Below are 20,143 nucleotides of genomic sequence, written 5' to 3' on the forward strand. Positions count from 1 at the left end.
GAGGATAAACAAGGTGAGAACAAGCCTTCTTCATCACCTCTTTGACAGGCAGGGGTAAATGGAAGCCAGGGGCCACCAGAATGGGATTTAGTCTTTTCTCATGATTTGGTGTCAAACCCAGCAGTAACAGGGTCATATTACAAATGTTGTGAGGCTTTTGCACTTTCCTGCAAGGGAGGGGCCATCGTTGTAAGAGATCAAGTGCTAGGAGGTGAAGGATGGAAGGGGCGGTAGGGTGCGTTAGCATGTTAAAGTCAATCACTTGAGCTTTCTGTGGGAGAAAAGGAGTCTTGTGCGGAGGAGGTTCATCGGCTAGGTGGATCCCAGGGGTTTGGAGCCTCTTTTGGGTTGCTCGTGCCGAGTGATGGCTGTGTGGCTGTCGTGTTGGCTGGTTCTGATCCAAGCGTCTGGTGAAGATGAAAGCTGAGGTTTGGCCGTCTCCCTTTTTTCTTTCCCTTTTGCTGTAGACATTGTTTGCAGCAGCGACGTTGCCCTGGATAAGCAGAAAGGCTGTAAGATGGCCCAGCATCCTGACCTAATGTGGGAGCTACAGAGGGAAAGGCAGCTCAGATGCACTTGGTTTTGTTCAAGGAGCAGTTTTCAAACACATACAGCAACCTCACATTAACAGGTAAGGCTGCAAGAGCAGCTCTGGAGCCAGGAGCTGGGGCTGGTTCTTGCTAACTCACAGGTGTGTTAAAACCCTCGGGTGCTTCCCCTCTGTGTGAATCGGCATCTCTCTGGCTGCCTCTGCTTCCTCCCACGATTACTGGGTGCTGGGAGGGAAGGGACGTGCAGGAACTTGTGGTGGACTCCTAAGGCCTCTGCAGCTGGCACCTACACAGACACTCCCGATTTGGTGCCCCTGGACAGAGCGTTTTCTGCAGTCTGACCTAAGCCGAATAGCACGGCACGTGAAGTGCTGGAGAAATCTCCCTGCTAACTGTTCCCGTTGGTGGGGCTGCAGCAATTACTCAATTTGGAGTCCTTTAAGGTGCAGCTGATCTTTTTTTCTTTCCAGAGCATGCACTTTGTGTGAACCCAGTAAATAGGAAAGAGCAAATGCAAAGGGATAATGGCCCAGACGGAGATGAGAGGATACTCTTTTTCTGGCCGCTGTTTGTATTATGCAGGGAACAGAATCTCAAAGGAGGGAGGAGACTGCCACGTTTTGGATACACATTTAATGGTGCTTGTAAAGGACTGATGTCTTCAGGCAGTGAGTGGGCAGAAGGGGGGGATCCCAGCAGCCAGCAGTGTCCTTTCGTAGCTGCTCTCCTTCTCATTACAGCTGGATGAGCCACAGGCGATGGGAAGGAGGAAGAGAGTAATAAATCAAACAGGATGCCCTTCTCCTCTTGCCGCGTCCCTTATCCTGTGAAAGGCAGGGAGGCATCCGATTTTTATGGGAGGGAGGGCCCTGTGCTCTGGCTGGGGAGGAGATGGCAAGCCTCGTGGTGGCCCTCCCCTGCTGCTGGGCTGGGAGAGGCAAGCGGGTCCTGCGCAACCTCCCCCCTCTGCTGCTGTCCCTAATTCGATGTCCAGCCCCTGCCTTTAGGCCAGCACAGGTCTGCGGCCTCGCCAGGGCCAGCAGTGCAGCAGCGAGCTCTGGCTCTCCTGGGGACATGGGCTGTGCTGGACCCCTCGGGCACCCCACAGAGGTGGGCTGGCAATACCAGGGCTGGCAGAGGGCTCAGCCCCAGGGGGCTGTGGGCATCGGGGCCACAAGTGTGGCTGAATCGCATCATTCCTGAAAGCCCACCATTGAAACGGGATCCTCAGAGCCGTTTCTCATTCTCTGTAACGCAATCCACTTGGCTGTTTATTCCCAGTACAACTGCTGGAATCAACATTGTCAGCTTGGGAGGGCTTGGGAGTAGGAATACCACCGTGAGGTGTCTTTATTCCTGTGCTACTACTGCTACCACTGCAGTGGTTTGGATAAAAAGTGCCCTTCTCTTCCCGCACCTCCCAGGTGCCATAGTTGTATGAGCAACTTGAAAGACTATAGGTCAGGCCTGCCCCACTGTCTGCAAGTGTGGGCAAGTGATATTGCCATCCAACTTCCATGCGGTATCCTCATGGCTTTAAGAATGAAAGCTCTTAGAGTGCAGGGAGAGTGATTCTGCAGTCCCTGTGGCATGAATGGAAATCGGGAGCTTTTTCAAATCTATTCACCAGTTGCACATGGCTCCCAGTGTGCTCTTTATCTCGGCGATCTGGCAGGGTTGTGGTTTTGCACTGGGATTTAAGCTGCTCCCAGCAGCAGGTACCTCCAAGGTAAGAGGGTGTCTTAAAGTGAAATGTGTTTTTTGTGCTAAGACACCACTGAGACTGAGTGCAACCAGGCAGTCCTTCTGGCTCTCGCTCCTCCAGGAACACATGTTAGACTCCGGCTTAGGCCACTTCAGTTTCTCTAGACACGTACGAGCTTTCCTGGGCTCCTGTCTGCAGGCTTTCTCGTGCGTCTTGCATTTGCTTTCTGCACGTGATCTTTCTAGACTTACTAAGCCTGCCGCTCTCAAATGAGTGATAGTCCTTGACCTGTGACAGTCCTATTTAAATGCTGTATAACATTTTGAGGCTTGTTAATCTTTGCTGCTTCCCCCTTGGTGCCCAGAGAGAGGTATCTCGTTTCACAGATGAGCATCTCGGATGCTGTCGGGTGAGCCCATGGTAGAGCAGGGGGGGAGTGCACAGCATCGCCTGCTCTCCTCTGGGAAGCGGCTCTCCCAGCTCAGCCCACGGTGGGGTGGGGGAGGAGGAGGCCTTTTTCACTAGAAACACTTCTCTGCTCCTTCCCAGTCAAGTTAGGTGGAGCAAGCGGTGATTCTTTTCTGGCTTGTATCAGCAGCACTAGAAGTTGCAATTGTCACCGCAGTCCTCAAGAGAAATGTCCAGGCGAGAGTAAGGTGACTTTGGAGCCCTGGAGCTGAGGGGTGAATGCACTGGGCGAGGTGTGAGGACCTGCCCAGACAGTGGGGACAGGGCATGCATGCAGGCTTCAGGGAGTGAGATTGTGGAGAGCGGGGCAGCAGCAGGCAGAGCTTTGATAGATTAAATCTGAACCCCTCCATCTGTGGTGGCAGTTTGGGCTGGGCTCATGTACTGCATTTGTACTTTAAGAGCTTGGATATCTGCAGGTGCCTGCACTGTTATAAGTAAAGCCTGTTAAGCCTAATAGAAGAGGGAGTTGCTCAGGTCAATGGACACAGGTGAGAAACTGTCCCCTCCTGTACTAAAGGGAAGTGTTAAGTGTAACTGAGCTCCCCAAGATACAAGGATGAAGTGTAAATTTTCTTTCAGGAGCTCCCATCCTGAGGAAACAAACCAGTGCCCCACTTCTCATTCTGAAGAGTGGAAAAAAGTCTCTTCTTTCTGCTCTACCTTCTGCTTGAAGCTACAATGCAGATGACTTAGCTGCATGAAGAGACGGTGATGACAGCTCCCCAGCCTGTGCTACCACACCACATCTGCACTGAAAAGCCCATGAGGAGACTGCAGGGTGTGTGGTGGGAGCCCCCCACCCCATCACATCATGTGACCCAGCCTCTAAAAGCAGCAGTTAAGGGAGAAGACCATCCCCACAGGGTACACAATGCTCCCAGTTGACCCTGCATGGTCCCACATGTCAGCACAGAGCCTCTTCCAGCTGCACTGAGAGAGACCTGGGGAATTAAAACCAGGTGGGAGCTGCTAGGAACAGAGCTGAGAGCTCCTGAAGAGTGTATTTCACTGCCTGTGTCCAAGATTGCAATCAGGTGTTTTACATTGGCATGCCATTACCCCTGTTAAGGTCACTGGGTAACTGAAACTCTGCCATAGTAGCAGCTGTGAGCTGTTTGTGAGGCTTTCCTTGCAAAAGGCCCCTTCTGGAGAGATTGGCAACCAGGCAGAGACCCTCTTCATCCAGAGTGAGTGGTATGGGGCTGTGAGGTGGTGGTGATGGTGATGGAGGGTACATGCCAGCTTTTCCGAAGTAGGGATGCACGGTGGTGGTACAAGTGGGAGCAGAAGCGTGTGTGGCTACTGCAGAGCAACCATGCATGGGGTAGTGAGGCTAAGGGCAGTGTGTCCGTGTGAAGAGCTTGCAAGAGAGAAGCTGCCCCACAGAAATGCATTTTTCTCCTCTCCCCTGCAGACAGCCAGAGCTGCAGTCATGCTTGCTCCTTGGCAGGGAATCGCATGGCTCAGGTGGAGCACCTGTGGCATTTGTGTTTCCTGCCCTTGTGAACCTCCCCTGGTGGTTTTGTGATTCCTGCTGAATGCTGTGGGGTTTGTGAGGGGGTGGTCCTGGAGCAGGATGTGTCTGCAGGGCCTGGGACCTGTCCCGTGGGGCGCTGGCTCTGGGGGGGTGATGGTTCAGAGGCTGCCTTTGTGAGGGGGTCTGTGCGGAGAGCAGGGCACGGGGCTGGCTGTGCTTTTGGTGCCTGTGCTGCCAGGCAGTAAGGGCTGCTCCGCTTGTTTTTGCTGGAGTCTTGCCCAGATGTGTGGTTTTGTCTCCAGTTCTAGCTAACTCCATGGGGCTGGAGGGAGGGTCACCTTGTGAGATGGGACCTGGGAGGGTGGTTGCAGAGACAAGTGCAGCTTCCTTGCCTTTTTGGCACTGTGTTTGGGATCAGCAGCCTCCATGTCCTGTGGCCTGCCCAGCAGTGATACGTACCGCAGCTGTTTTACTGGGTGCGTCAGGGTGTTCCGCGCTGCGCTTGCTCTCCGGCTTTCCTTCAAGGAGAGTGCTCTCTGGGGCTTCGCAACAGGCCTGCGAGTGGCTTTTGGTTCAGGCTGTGTGCCCTTCTGTCCCTCGCTGCTCGTTGTGTTCCCCGCGTTATCCACGGCATTGTACAAAACAGATCTGCAAAGGACCTCAAGAGGGCATCTTCTAGCCTTTTCCGTGCCAAATCAGCTGTACCTGGACTGCGCTTGGGGAGAGGTGCATAAGGAGAGGCAGTGTCTTCTACGTGACCAGCTGACCCAGTTGGAAAAACAGACCAACTTTGGGGGGCTTGAACCCTTTGTCGGGGCTGAAGAAGAAAAAGCAGCATTCAAAGCTAAATACCCAGTGAAAATAATTTCCCTGAGTTTGTCTCCTTGATTAGCACAACTGGGGTACTGGTGGAGCAGCCATGTCAGCAGGGGGAGGACAATAATGTCATCAGCTCCTATGGGAAAGAGAGAGGGAGAGAGAATTGCTGGGAAACACTGGGGGGTTTCCTGGGAGGCAGGGGCCAGAAAAATTGTAAAAAAAAAAAAAGTAAAGGTCTTGAGTCTTGAAGGGGCTGTCTCTTCGGAGGTCCAGGGCTTCAGCGCCTTCTTGATCCAGCAATAATGAATCCATGGTCCTTTTCCTTCCTGTTTGGCTGCTGTATGTGTGGTTAACAAAACCTGAAATGGTCCCTTCCACTGCTCTTGCAGTGGTTCAGGACTTGACATACACCCAGCCTCCAGGTTGGGAAGGGTGTGCTGAGGAATCAGGACTTGGAGATTTACTGACAACTGTATATTTCTTCAGTTTATACAACACTCTCCCGAGGGCCGTCAAATAATTTTTCATATCACTTTTGCCTTGTAGTCGCATGTCTCCTGGTAATCCAGGTGTCTGATATGGTCGCCCGTACATTAACTCGTACAGGCTAAAATGTTGTCTGCCTCGAGGTTGGACTCTAATTCTTAGCAAGGCTAAAGGTAAAGCCCGAGTCCAATTCATCGAGGTTTCTTGACATATTTTTGCTTAAGTGAGTTTTAAGAGTATGATTCATTCTTCCTACTTTACCACTAGACCGAGGTCTATAGGGGGCATGCAGACCCCAAGTAATACCTAACATTCTACTCACTTCAGTAACTACTTTAGCTGTAAAATGCGGACCTCTCTCCAATGGCATTCCCAGAGGTATTCCAACTCTCAGAATTATTTCTTTCAGCAACGCTTTTATGACATCTCTTGCTTTGTTGGTGCGACATGGAAAGGCCTCAGGCCAACCTGTATAGGTATCCACGAGGACCAATAACTACATTAGCCCTCCTTTTCTTGGCAATTTGGTAAAATCTATTTGCTATTATATTCTCGTGCTGCCTGTCCTTCAGTAGTTTTTCCAAACTGAACCTTACTCTGTGTTTTTGGATTCTTCCTACAACATATCTCACCTCTTTCTGTAACTGATCTAATGATTTCTACCGTATTCCTACTAATAACTCATTTTTGTAAATGCTGTAACGTATTTTCTGTTCCCCAATGCACAGCGTTGTGTTCCTCCTTTACTAGACTACTCATCATGGAATAGGGTGCTACTACTAGGCCTGAGGACGTAACTGCCCACCCTTTTTCTCGTTCTTCTGCTTTCAAGGTTTCAATTAATTTTCAGTCCTGCTTGTCATAGACAGGGTTCTCCTGAAGGGAAGTTTTCCTCTCCAGAACTATAGCTAATATTTCCTCTTCTAAGCCTTTTTCTGCAGCCTGCTTTGCAGCCAAATCCGCCATTTTATTTCCCTTTTCCTGAGTGGGTCGTCCTGATTGGTGGGCTTTGCAATGCATGATAGCTACAGCAACAGGAGCTTTTATACTTCCCAGTAAACTCAACATTTCTTCTTTATGTTTTACCTCCGGCCCTTGGGCAGATAGTAATCCTCTTTCTTTCCACATAGCTCCATGTGCATGCACTACTCCAAAGGTATATTTTGAATCAGTCCAAAGATGTACGCGTTTGCCTTCGCCCAGTTGTAAAGCTCAGGCAAGAGCAACGCATTCAGCCTTTTGGGACGATGTTTTGGTAGGTAGGGCCTGTGCTTCTACCACTGTGTCGACGACAGTGACTGCATATCCTGATACTCGCTTTCCCTGCTTCACAAAGCTACTACCATCCGTGTACAATTCCCAGGCCAGATTCTGCAAGGGGATGTCCTTTAAATCAGGCCTGCTTGGGTAAACCTCTGCAATGGTCTGCAAGCAATCGTGTTCTGGCTTGCCTTCTTCCTGTCAAGGAACTGAGAGGAACATAGCAGGATTAATTACAGCAGTGGTCTTTAAGATTACATCATCTGGTTCCATTAGTACCACTTGGTATTTTAGCATTCTGCTGGGAGACAACCAATGTCCGCCTTTCTGATTCAGTACTGTAACCACCATGTGTGGAACATAAGCACTTATTTTCTGTGCCATAGTAAGCTTCCGTGCCTCTTGTATTAATAGTACTGCTGCAGCTACTGCTCTCAGACATCCAGGCCACCCCTGGCTTCCTGTATCCAATTGTTTAGAAAAATATGCCACTGCTCGCTTGTATTCTCCCAAGCGTTGAGTCAAAGCACCGAGAGCCACGGCTTGTCTTTCGTGAGTGAAGAGTTCAAAAGGCTTCTCTAAATTGGCTGATGTAGTTGCCAAGGCACTCTCCATGATATTTGAAAAGTCATGGCAGTCAGGTGAAGTCCCTGGGGACTGGGAAAAGGGGAATGGTGTGCCCATTTTTAAAAAGGGAAGAAAGGAGGACCCTGGGAACTACCGCCCTGTCAGCCTCACCACTGTGCCTGGGAAGATGATGGAGCAGATCCTCCTAGAAGCTCTGCTCAAGCACATGGAGGACAGGGAGGTGATTCAAGCCAGCCAGCACGGCTTCACCAAGGGCAAGTCCTGCCTGACCAACCTAGTGGCTTTCTATGAAGGAGTGACTGCATCAGCAGACAGGGAAAAGCAATGGATGTCATCTACTTGGATTTCTGTAAAGCCTTCGGCACAGTCCCCCACAACATCCTTCTCTCTAAATTGGGGAGATATGGGTTTGATGGGTGGACTGTTTGGTGGATAAGGAATTGGCTGGATGGTCGCATCCGGAGGGTCGTGGTCAATGGCTCGATGTCCACATGGAGACCGGTGACAAGTGGAGTCCCTCAGGGGTCCGTACTGGGACTGGTGCTATTTAACATCTTCATCAATGACATAGACAGTGGGATGGAGTGCACCCTCAGCAAGTTTGCAGATGACACCAAGCTGAGTGGTGCGGTTGACACACCAGGAGGACGCGATGTCATCCAGAGGGACGTGGACAAGCTGGAGAGGTGGGGCCTGTGTGAACCTCATGAGGTTCAACAAGGCCAAGTGCAAGGTCCTGCACCTGGGACGGGGCAACCCCCGATGTCAATACAGGTTGGGGGATAAAGAGATTGAGAGCAGCCCTGCGGAGAAGGACTTGGTGCTGGGGGATGAAAAGCTGGACATGCGCCGGCAATGTGCGCTGGCAGCCCAGCAAGCCAACCCCATCCTGGGCTGCATCCCCAGCAGCGTGGGCAGCGGGGCGAGGGAGGGGATTCTGCCCCTCTACTCTGCTCTGGTGAGACCTCACCTGGAGCCCTGCGTCCAGCTCTGGGGCCCTCAGCACAAGGAGGACACGGAGCTGTTGGAGTGGGTCCAGAGGAGGTCACCAAAATGATCCGAGGGCTGGAGCCCCTCTGCTCCGAGGCCAGGCTGGGGGAGTTGGGGTTGTTCAGCCTGGAGAGGAGAAGGCTGCGGGGAGACCTCAGTGCGGCCCTGCAGTGCTGAAAGGGGGCCTACAGGAAGGGTGGGGAGAATCTTTATAGCAAGGCCTGTTGTGACAGAACAAGGACTGATGGTTTTAAACTGAAGAAGAATAGATTTAGACTAGACATAAGAAAGAAATTTTTTACGCTGAGGGTGGTGAGGCACTGGCACAGGTTGCCCAGAGAGGTGGTCGATGCCCCATCCCTGGAAACATCCCAGGCCAGGTTGGACGGGGCTCTGAGCACCCTGCTCTGGTTAAAGCTGTCCCTGCTCGCTGCAGGGGGTTGGGCTGGGTGAGCTCTAAAGTTCCCTTCCCACCCAAAGCATTCTATGGTTCTATGATTCAGTCTTACCAGCACCGATCCTGGTGCAAGGTCTATCCTTACAGGCTCGGCTCTCTTTGATCTCCCTGGTACCTCTCCTGCCCAGACAATGGGAATTACTGCATTCTCGATTTCAGTCGGGATTTTCTTTTCCGTCCATTCTGTTTCCTGCAGTAACGATATTGAGGCTTGGACAAATTTAGATTCAGGCACTATCACTTCCACTTCCCTGTTTTTGAACTTTATGTCAGCTTCCAATGTTTCTAATAAATCTGGACGACTTAGTGGTTTTGGTGCACCAGGCAAATACAGGAACTGATGTGTTACCCCTTGTCTTCCAATTTTAAACGTAAGGGGTTTGAAGAAGGGCCGTGTCTCTGCCTTTCCTGTCACACCAATAATTCTTACAGTATCATATCCCAGTTTGTGTTTCTTTGTATTTAAGACTGAGCAAGTTGCCCCTGGATCAATTAAGCATTCTATTTCTGTTGCCTTTTCCCCCAGCTTGAGTTTAACCCGAGGCTCTGCTGGGGGAGATTCCTCCGGTCTCCTTCAGTGCCTAGCTTTCACAGCCAGTATAGAGGTATCTGGTTCCTCACTCCTCCACAAACGCAGGCACTCCCGCTTCCAGCCTCCCTCTTCTCTACAGTAAGCGCACTTATCTCTCCCCAGAGGGACTCTCTTTCCTACATTTCTTCTTGCTCTTCGCCCCGCTTTGTGCCCCCGCCCTCTCGGGAAAATTTGTGCTTGGGCAAAGGCAGCTGCTAAAATTGCAGCATTTTGCTTTCTATCCTTCAATTTCTCTTTCTGCTTTTCCTTCCTTTCCAATCCTTCCCTATTCTTGTATACCTCATATGCAATTCCTACTAACTGACATACTGATGCAAGCTACCTTTTGCAACTTTCTCCTTCTGGCTGGTGCTGATTGCCCCACAAAGTAGCAAAAGCCATTCTATTAGCCTCATCCTCAGGATCCAAATCTGTCCACTTCCAGGCTGCTTCACACAGTCTCTTCTAAAAGACAGAGGGCTCCCCATCTTTACCTTGCACCACCTGATACAGTTTTGCAAGGCTTTTAGGACTAGTTACCCCATGCCTTATTCCATATAATATCACCTGCTGACACTGATTATTCATTAATCTGCCCGCCCCTGTATTTGGATCCCGGTCCGGCTCTTGTGCTAGCGTAAACCAATCTGGACCATCCCTTGCCTTTAGTCTCTCATTTCCCTCCTGAGCTTTTTCTGGCACCATTCTCTTTTCCTTAGGCAGGAATAAAGTGTTTAGCAACACCTGCACACCTTTCCAATCCAGGTCAAGATTCTCAATTATCCTTTTAAAGGACCGACACATTTTCTCCAGATTTTCCCCACATGCCCCAGCAGACTCCTTCCAATTCATTCTGCCCGCTGCGGGGCTAAATTCCTTACTAGCCCTTCTCATACCAACAACAACAACATCCTGATCGCTCTCCAGGGAAACAAACAATTGCACATCTCTCTTCTGTTTTCAAACATTGCTCCCAATACTACGAGCAGCACCGTTAAAGTTACCAGTCCTTCGTTGCCAACTGCTTGGAAACAGCAGATAACAATGGTTGAACAAATACAGAAGGATGATACCTGCTTAGGGTTTGAAGAAATCTGGCATAAGTTAACCTCAATCAGTTGCCTGATTGGTCCTGGCTAAAGAAGTTATTTTTACTAGTCACTTTTATTACTGTTGTAGGTGTAATTGTGTGTACAGTAACACCGTGTTGTAATTGTTGTTCCAACCTTTGCTGGAAATAGAGAAAATTGATATGATGAGGACTGAAGCTTGCTGTCAATCCTGAGAAGAAAAGGAGGGATTCATACCAAGCTTGAGAAAAGCAAATGATTCCCCTCCCGTGAAACAACATAGCCAAACCTGGAATGTTGCAAATACTTTATGGATACATGGCCTTAGAGCTTGCTGTAAGGTTAGACAAAAGGGAATTCATGGGGCATTGTATCCTTGAGTAGAATAGATAAGGAGGAGGTACTGGAATAAGCTAGTTTTGTATCAATAGAATTGTAAAACCAAGCCAAAAATGAACGGAGCATGCCCAAAAACCTGCATTCAACCAGCAAACACAGTGAGGAAGACTACCGACGACAGGCAGAGGACCCCGAAAGACCACCAATGGACGTAAGTACGCATGCATGAAGGACATTTACATACGCTAATGAGTTCCAAGAAATAACACGACTATGATAATCATTTCTTGGAGATGTAATGCATATGTGTATCTTGAGTCGTATATAATCCTTGTAGTCAAGTAAGTTGGTGTGGACGTTAGTTGGAAGTATCCCCCGTGCACCCGGCGCCGTAACGAAGAATGCCCGTGTCCTGGTTTCGGCTGGGATAGAGTTAATTTTCTTCCTAACAGCAGGCATAGTGCTGTGTTTTGGATTTAGTAGGAGAAGAATGTTGATAACAGGCTGATGTTTTTAGTTGTTGCTGAGTACTGCTTATGCTAGTCAAGGACTTTTTCAGCTTCCCATGCTCTGCCAGGCGCACAAGAAACTGGGAGGGGGCACAGCCAGAATAGTTGATCCAAACTGACCAAAGGGCTATTCCATACCATATGACGTCATGCTCAGTATATAAACTGGGGGGGGTTGGCCGGGGAGCAGCGATCGCTGCTCGGGAACTGTCTGGGTATCGGTCGGCGGGTGGTGAGCAATTGCATTGTGCATCACTTGCTTCGTGTATCATTATTATTATTATCATTATTATACTGTTACTATTAGCATTACTATTTTACTTTATTTCAATTATTAAACTGTTCTTATCTCAGCCCAGGAGTGTTTCTCACTCTTACTCCTCCAATTCTCTCCCCCATCCCATCGGGGTAGGGGGAGTGAGCGAGCGGCTGCGTGGTGCTTAGTTGCTGGCTGGGGCTAAACCACGACAGTCCTTTTTGGCGCCCAACGTGGGGCTTGAGATAACAACAGATTAATCAGAGTGTATTAAGGAGTCTGTTAACAGTTGCCGGTCACGATATTAGTTCTTCTGATCTGCACCATGTTCTTTTTTTTGCAGCACGCGTTAAAGCTTGCTGTCAGTTTGTGTAGTGTGCTATGCTCTGCAGTGATTCATGATCTTTTGCTTGGGAGGCTCCTTATCAAAGCCCTGACCTTGAGCATTCTTTGGTATTTGGGTTTCATACAGAAGTCACTACTGTACTTCGGGTACTACCTCATAGAGAGAGTTAGCAATTATACTTCTTTCTCTGAGAGGCTTGTTGTGGAGGAAATACAGAATGGCACCTTTGCTGCTTTCTTCTATGATGTTTCCTCCTTCATTACAACAACTTTCCTGTATCTTGAACACCCCTGGGCAGTTAAGATACTTCTATTGATAATTCTTGGGAATGTTGTTTCCATTTTGATAAAGGTCAGTAAGCAGTTTAAAAATACCATCCAGAGATCTACCCCAAGGCTGGATAGTTATGAGTGGCAGGGTGTGTGGGAACGTATGCGCAAGTACCTAGGGCAGTGGGGACCTCCAGTGTTTTGGAACTTCACCCCTGAACAAGTGCAGAATCCTGAAGAATTAGTAAAGTATTTGGAAGAAGTATGTTGTCACCCTGGTAGCTCCAGAGAGACACAAATCATTGCAACATGCTGGGGACTGGCCCATGCCTATCGAGCCGTGGTCAACGCTAATCAGTACCCTCAAAAGAAAGAGAAGGTCTCTGGATCTGATGACAAAACAACAAGCACTGTGGCTACTCAAACCCCCACTACAGGCCCTGCGGCTACTCCAACCCCCACTACAGGCCTTGCAGCTACTCAAACCCCTGCCCCAGGCACTGTGGCTACTCCAGCCACAGCCATGAGCACTGCGGCTACTCAAACCCCAGTGACAGACACTGTGGCTAAACCAGAGAACCAACCTGCGCCGGTATCAGTTGCCCCTATACAGAAGAAAAAATACACGAGGAAATCAGTTCGTTTAGTAAGGGATGAAGATGAACCAGGGCCATCACGAGAACCAGAGGAGGAAGAACCCATAAATGAGATGGTGACCACCCGATCCCTATCCCTGAGTGAGCTGCGAGATATGCGAAAAGATTTTGGTCGTCATCCAGGCGAGCACATCATCACCTGGCTGCTCCGATGCTGGGATAACGGGGCCAGTAGCCTGGATTTAGAGGGTAGGGAAGCCAAGCAGCTGGGATCCCTTTCCAGGGAAGGGGGCATTGACAAAGCAATTGGAAAAGGGGCAAAACCGCTCAGCCTCTGGAGGCGACTTCTGTCAAGCGTGAAGGAAAGGTAACCCTTCAAGGAGGATGTTTTATACCGCCCAAGCAAATGGACCACCGTAGAGAAAGGTATCCAGTACCTGAGGGAATTAGGCGTGCTGGAGGTGATTTACAGTGACCTGAATGATGAGCGGTTAACCAAAGACCCAGATGAAGTCAGGTGCACACAATCCATGTGGCGGAAGGTGGTACGGAGCGCACCAGCATCGTATTCCAACTCGTTGGCAATACTAGCCTGGAAAGACGACGAGGCACCAACGGTGGATGAAGTGGCTAGACAACTCCGGGACTACGAAGAAAAGCTCTCTTCCTCCCTACGGGCCTGTGTCTCGGCTGTGGAAAAACTGTCTGAAAAAATATGCCAAGAGTTCCAACAACTCAGAGAGGATCTGTCCTACTCCCCACCTGCACGGACCAGTGTCTCAGCCATTAGGAGTCAACGTCCCTATGCTCAAGAGAGAGGATATAGAGGATACACACCACGGGGCACCCTGTGGTTTTACCTGCGTGATTATGGAGAGGACATGAGAAAGTGGGATGGAAAACCCACCTCAACCTTAGAGGCACGGGTGCATGAATTGCAAGGAAAAACTATTAGAAAAGGCGGTTCTCCCAGGAAAATTGCAGCTCCAGTTTCCAGTGAGCAGTTCCCGAGACAGAGTAAGAGGGCTAATTTTACTTCCGACCTTGATCAGGGAACTTTTGATTCACATTTACAGGAAGTGAACAACGAATACTGTGACCAGTGTTAGAGGGGCCCTGCCTCCAGCCAGGTGGAGGAAAGGGACAACCGGGTTTACTGGACTGTGTGGATTCAATGGCCTGGAACGTCAGACCCACAGGAGTATAAGGCTCTAGTGGACACTGGTGCACAGTGCACGCTAATGCCATCAAACTATAGAGGGGCAGAACCCATTTGTATTTCTGGAGTGACAGGGGGATCCCAACAGCTAACTGTACTGGAAGCTGAAGTGAGCCTAACTGGGAATGAGTGGCAAAAGCACCCCATTGTGACTGGCCCAGACGCTCCGTGCATCCTTGGCATAGACTACCTCAGGAGAGGGTATTTCAAGGACCCAAAAGGGTACCGGTGGGCTTTTGGTATAGCTGCTTTGGAGACAGAGGAAATTAAACAGTTGTCCACCTTGCCCGGTCTCTCAGAGGACCCTTCAATTGTAGGGTTGCTGAAGGTTGAGGAACAACAGGTGCCGATCGCTACCACAACTGTGCACAGGCGGCAATATGGCACCAACGGAGACTCCCTGATTCCCATCCATAACCTGATTCGTCGACTGGAGAGCCAGGGAGTGATCAGCAAGACTCGCTCACCCTTTAACAGTCCCATATGGCCAGTGCGAAAGTCTAATGGGGAGTGGAGACTAACAGTGGACTATCGTGGCCTGAACGAAGTTACACCGCCGCTGAGTGCTGCCGTGCCAGACATGCTAGAACTTCAATATGAACTGGAGTCAAAGGCAGCTAAGTGGTATGCCACAATTGATATTGCTAATGCATTTTTCTCCATCCCTTTGGCAGCAGAGTGCAGACCCCAGTTTGCTTTTACCTGGAGGGGTGTTCAGTACACCTGGAACCGACTGCCCCAGGGGTGGAAGCACAGCCCCACCATTTGCCATGGACTGATCCAGACAGCACTGGAACAGGGTGAAGCTCCAGAACATCTGCAGTACATTGATGACATCATTGTGTGGGGCAATACAGCAGAAGAAGTTTTTGAGAAGGGAAAGAAGATAGTCCAAATCCTTCTGAAGGCTGGTTTTGCCATAAAACAGAGTAAGGTCAAGGGGCCTGCACAGGAGATCCAGTTTTTAGGAATAAAATGGCAAGATGGACGTCGTCAGATCCCAATGGATGTGATCAACAAAATAACAGCTATGTCCCCACCACGTAGCAAAAAGGAAACACAAGCTTTCTTAGGCGTTGTGGGGTTTTGGAGAATGCATATTCCAAATTACAGCCAGATCGTAAGCCCTCTCTATCAAGTGACCCGGAAGAAGAACGAATTCAAATGGGGCCCTGAGCAACAACAAGCCTTTGAACAAATTAAACGTGAGATAGTTCATGCAGTAGCCCTTGGGCCAGTCCGGGCAGGGCAGGATATTAAAAATGTGCTCTACACCGCAGCCGGGGAGAATGGCCCTACCTGGAGCCTCTGGCAGAAAGCACCAGGGGAGACTCGAGGTCGACCCCGAGGGTTTTGGAGTCGGGGATACAGAGGATCCGAAGCCCGCTACACTCCAACTGAGAAAGAGATACTGGCAGCATATGAAGGGGTTCGAGCTGCTTCAGAAGTGGTTGGTACTGAAGCACAGCTCCTGCTGGCACCCCGACTGCCGGTGTTGGGCTGGATGTTCAAAGGGAGGGTCCCCTCTACACATCATGCAACTGATGCTACATGGAGTAAGTGGGTTGCATTGATCACACAACGGGCTCGAATAGGAAACCCCAGTCGCCCAGGAATCTTGGAAGTGATCATGGACTGGCCAGAAGGAAAAAACCTTAGACTATCACCAGAGGAGGAGGTGACACGTGCTGAAGAGGCCCCACTGTATAATAAATTGCCAGAAAATGAAAAGCAATATGCCCTGTTCACTGATGGGTCCTGTCGTCTCGTGGGAAAGCATCGGAGGTGGAAAGCTGCTGTATGGAGTCCTATACGACAAGTCGCAGAAACTGCTGAAGGAGAAGGGGAGTCGAGTTAGTTTGCAGAGGTGAAAGCCATCCAGCTGGCTTTAGATATTGCTGAAAGAGAAAAGTGGCCAGTCCTTTATCTCTATACTGACTCATGGATGGTGGCAAATGCCCTGTGGGGGTGGCTGCAGCAATGGAAGCAGAGCAACTGGCAGCGCAGAGGCAAACCAATCTGGGCTGCCGCATTGTGGCAAGATATTGCTGCCCGGGTAGAGAACCTGGTTGTAAAAGTTCGTCATGTAGATGCTCATGTACCTAAGAGTCGGGCCACTGAAGAACATCAAAACAACCAGCAAGTAGATCAGGCTGCTAAGATTGAAGTGGCTCAGGTGGATCTGGACTGGCAACAGAAGGGGGAATTATTTATAGCTCGGTGGGCCCATGATGCCTCAGGCCATCAAGGAAGGGATTCAACGTATAAATGGGCTCGTGATCGAGGGGTGGACTTAACTATGGACAGTATTGCACAGGTTATTCATGAGTGTGAAACATGCGCTGCAATCAAGCAAGCCAAGCAGTTCAAGCCCCTTGGGTATAGTGAACGATGGCTAAAATATAAATATGGGGAGGCCTGGCAGATTGATTACATCACGCTCCCACAGACCCGCCAGGGCAAGCGCTATGTGCTCACCATGGTGGAAGCAACCACCGGATGGCTGGAAACATATCCCGTGCCCCATGCCACCGCCCGGAACACCATCCTGGGCCTTGAAAAGCAAGTCCTGTGGCGACATGGCACCCCAGAAAGAATTGAGTCAGACAACGGGACTCATTTCCGAAACAACCTCATAGACACCTGGGCCAAAGAGCACGGCATTGAGTGGGTGTATCACATCCCTTACCATGCACCAGCCTCCGGGAAAATTGAGCGATACAATGGATTGTTAAAGACTACCCTGAGAGCAATGGGTGCTGGGACGTTTAAACATTGGGATACGCATTTAGCAAAAGCCACCTGGTTAGTCAACAGCAGGGGATCTGCCAATCGAGCTGGCCCTGCCCAATCAAAACTTTTACGTACTGTAGAAGGAGATAAAGTTCCTGTAGTGCACATGAAAAATATGCTGGGGAAGACAGTCTGGGTTACTTCCCCCTCTGGCAAAGGCAAACCCATTTGTGGGATTGCTTTTGCTCAAGGACCTGGGTGCACTTGGTGGGTGATGCGAAAGGATGGGGAAGCCCAATGTGTACCTCAAGGGAATTTGATTTTGGGTGAAAATAGCCAATGAACTGAATTGTATAATATTAATTGCTTTATAATACTGTATGTTATCTCTTAACTATATGTTATCTCTTAACTGCATGTTAATATAATAATATAGTAGGTTAATATTAAGTATATAATACTATATATTATGATTGCTATATGCCGCATCAATGGTATTGCAGTAAGAATTGCCCAGCCTAAGGAAAATGAACTTTGATGAAACCATGTTGGAATGAGAACTGACTTCAGCATGCAACAGTCCAACACTACACACCACCTGTCCTGCTCTGAAAGACTGTGATGACAGATGGAACCCAAAGTCATGGGCTAAATGAACTCAATGGACATTTTAGAGGGATGGGCCATAGACGAAGGGAATGATATCTGTGTGTATATCAAGATAGGGAAAGGGGGTGGTGATTAATTGGAACACATTGGAAAGGGGAGGGCCTGTGCATGACGTAGATGGTATAGAATAAGGGGTGGATACTGTCCTGGTTTCGGCTGGGATAGAGTTAATTTTCTTCCTAACAGCAGGCATAGTGCTCTGTTTTGGATTTAGTAGGAGAAGAATGTTGATAACAGGCTGATGTTTGTAGTTGTTGCTGAGTACTGCTTATGCTAGTCAAGGACTTTTTCAGCTTCCCATGCTCTGCCAGGCGCACAAGAAACTGGGAGGGGGCACAGCCAGAATAGTTGATCCAAACTGACCAAAGGGCTATTCCATACCATATGACGTCATGCTCAGTATATAAACTGGGGGGGGTTGGCCGGGGAGCAGCGATCGCTGCTCGGGAACTGTCTGGGTATCGGTCGGCGGGTGGTGAGCAATTGCATTGTGCATCACTTGCTTTGGATATTGTTGTTATTATTATTATCATTATTATACTGTTACTATTAGCATTACTATTTTACTTTATTTCAATTATTAAACTGTTCTTATCTCAGCCCAGGAGTGTTTCTCACTCTTACTCCTCCAATTCTCTCCCCCATCCCATCGGGGTAGGGGGAGTGAGCGAGCGGCTGCGTGGTGCTTAGTTGCTGGCTGGGGCTAAACCACGACAGCCCGCTTTCTAAAACTCCAGAGATTAGTCTTAGAGAGTTCTTGCAACCGGCTTTTATGGTAACAAGGGGACCCTGCAGACCGCCTGGCATGGCGCTGCCTGCTCAGACGGGGGGGGGGGCTTTTCCAATGTGGCTGTCGGCAGGCAGGGCCCGGATCGGCTGCTGGTGGCGAGCCCTGGGGCACTTCTTGGGGCTTTGCTGCTTTATCACCCTTCACTAATTCAACTGTCTTTGTGCCTAGCCAAGAGTTTCCTGTCTTTCCTTCTGGCAGTGGCCCTCCCGATTCTCCCCCCATGCCGCTGGGGAGGAGCGAGCGGCTGGGGGGGCTCGGCTGCTGGCGGGGGGAGAGCAGCCAGGGCCTGGGCTCAGCAGGGAGGGAGCTGGGCTGGCGTTGGGCAGGACCTGGGCTCAGCATCGAGGGGATCCTCTTTAATTTAGATTGGATGTTTGGAGAAATTCCTTCATGGAAAGAGTGGTCAAGCATTGGACCAGGCTGCCCAGAGAGGTGGGGCAGTCCCCATCCGTGGAGGGCTTAAAAAAATGGGCAGACATGGCACTGTGGGACATGGTTTATTGGGCATGGTGGTGTTGGGTTGATGGTTGGACTGATGATCTTAGAGATCCTTTCCAACCTTAATGATTCCTAGTTTTTACTTTCTGTAAGAAATAATCCAGCCACCAAGCCAGGAAGCATGTAATTATGACTCTGCCCTTAATAGGTTTAGTGGTGGTCTGGGTGGTGTCAGGTTACTGGTTGGACTGGATGATCTTAAAGGTCTTTTCCAACCTAAACAATTCTATGATTCTAATTTCAAAAGCTCTGGCCAGTGGTGCTGTTGGCTGGAGGGACAGGTGTGGGGGTCCTTCTCCTTCTCCTTCTCCTTCTCCTTCTCCCTGCCCTCTACGCCCCCCAGGGTCCCCTGTCCTGCAGACCATGGGCTTCCATCAGCTGCCACCCCTCATTTCCAGTGGGACGTCCCAGCTCCCCCTGAACCCCGCGTATCTGCCCGTACCAGCCAGGGGAAGACACGGGGGCCACCGGTGTCACAAAGTGGGGCTCTGCCTGCCACGTGGTGTCACAAACACGGGTGTGTCTGCCCCATGATGTCACAAAGGGGGGCGTGTCTGCCCCATGATGTCACAAAGGGGGGCGTGCCTGCCTGCCGCACTATAAAAGGGGGACGCGGGGGCCCCGTGGAGCAGGCAGTGGGCGGTGGGCACCGCAGTCTGGCATCGTCTCGGCAGACTGCAGCCTCAGCCGCTGCCACACCAGCAGAGTTGGGGGTCCCGTCGCTGCGCACCCAGCAGGTCACTGGGGATCCGCACCGCGGGCCCTTGCTGGTGACTGGGAGCATCTCAACTACAGCAAATTTGGTGCCATGGGGTCCTCCGATGTCCCCACCCTGGCTCAGCTGCTCCCGCTCCTGATGCTGTTGCTGCAGCTCTTGCTGATAATTGCCACGCTGCAGGCCAAGCGACTTGGGGTAGGTGACCGCTGCACCACACCGCACTGCACCGTGGAGCGGCGTGGCATGGCATGGGGTGGGGTGGGGTGGCGTGGGGGGCTGTGGTGTGGGCCCGGGAGCGGCTCTGTTCTCACCCAGCTCCTGCGGGTCCTGCAGAGGTGGTGGAAGAAGTGGAAGCGTTGGACGAGTGCGGCGAGAGCCCGGCCAGCGGAGAAGAGCGGTGAGCAGCCCCAGCACCGAGCACCCTGCAAACGGCCAACACCCCGCGCAGCCCTGAGCTGGGGCTCCGTCGGGGGCTGCTGGCCTCTTACTCTGTTTCCTCCCCTCAGCAGCTTCTCCCAAGGCAGACAAAGGAGCAGAGAAGTCTCCAATGATCATCGTGATGTGGTGAGTGCTGGGCGAGACGCCCAGATCCTGCCCCACACCCTCACCCCATGCCCTGCCCCTGCCCACACTGGGCAGCCCTCCCCACCAGTGAGGAGGACCAGGGTGCAGCGGGCTCTGTTCCCTCTCCTCCTCTGCAGGAACAGCGTGGAGGTGTCGAGCAGGGAGCGCCTGTCCCCACAGGGCCCGCTGGCC

Source organism: Pelecanus crispus, chromosome 1 (assembly GCF_030463565.1).
Source record: "Pelecanus crispus isolate bPelCri1 chromosome 1, bPelCri1.pri, whole genome shotgun sequence".
Taxonomy (NCBI): domain Eukaryota; kingdom Metazoa; phylum Chordata; class Aves; order Pelecaniformes; family Pelecanidae; genus Pelecanus; species Pelecanus crispus.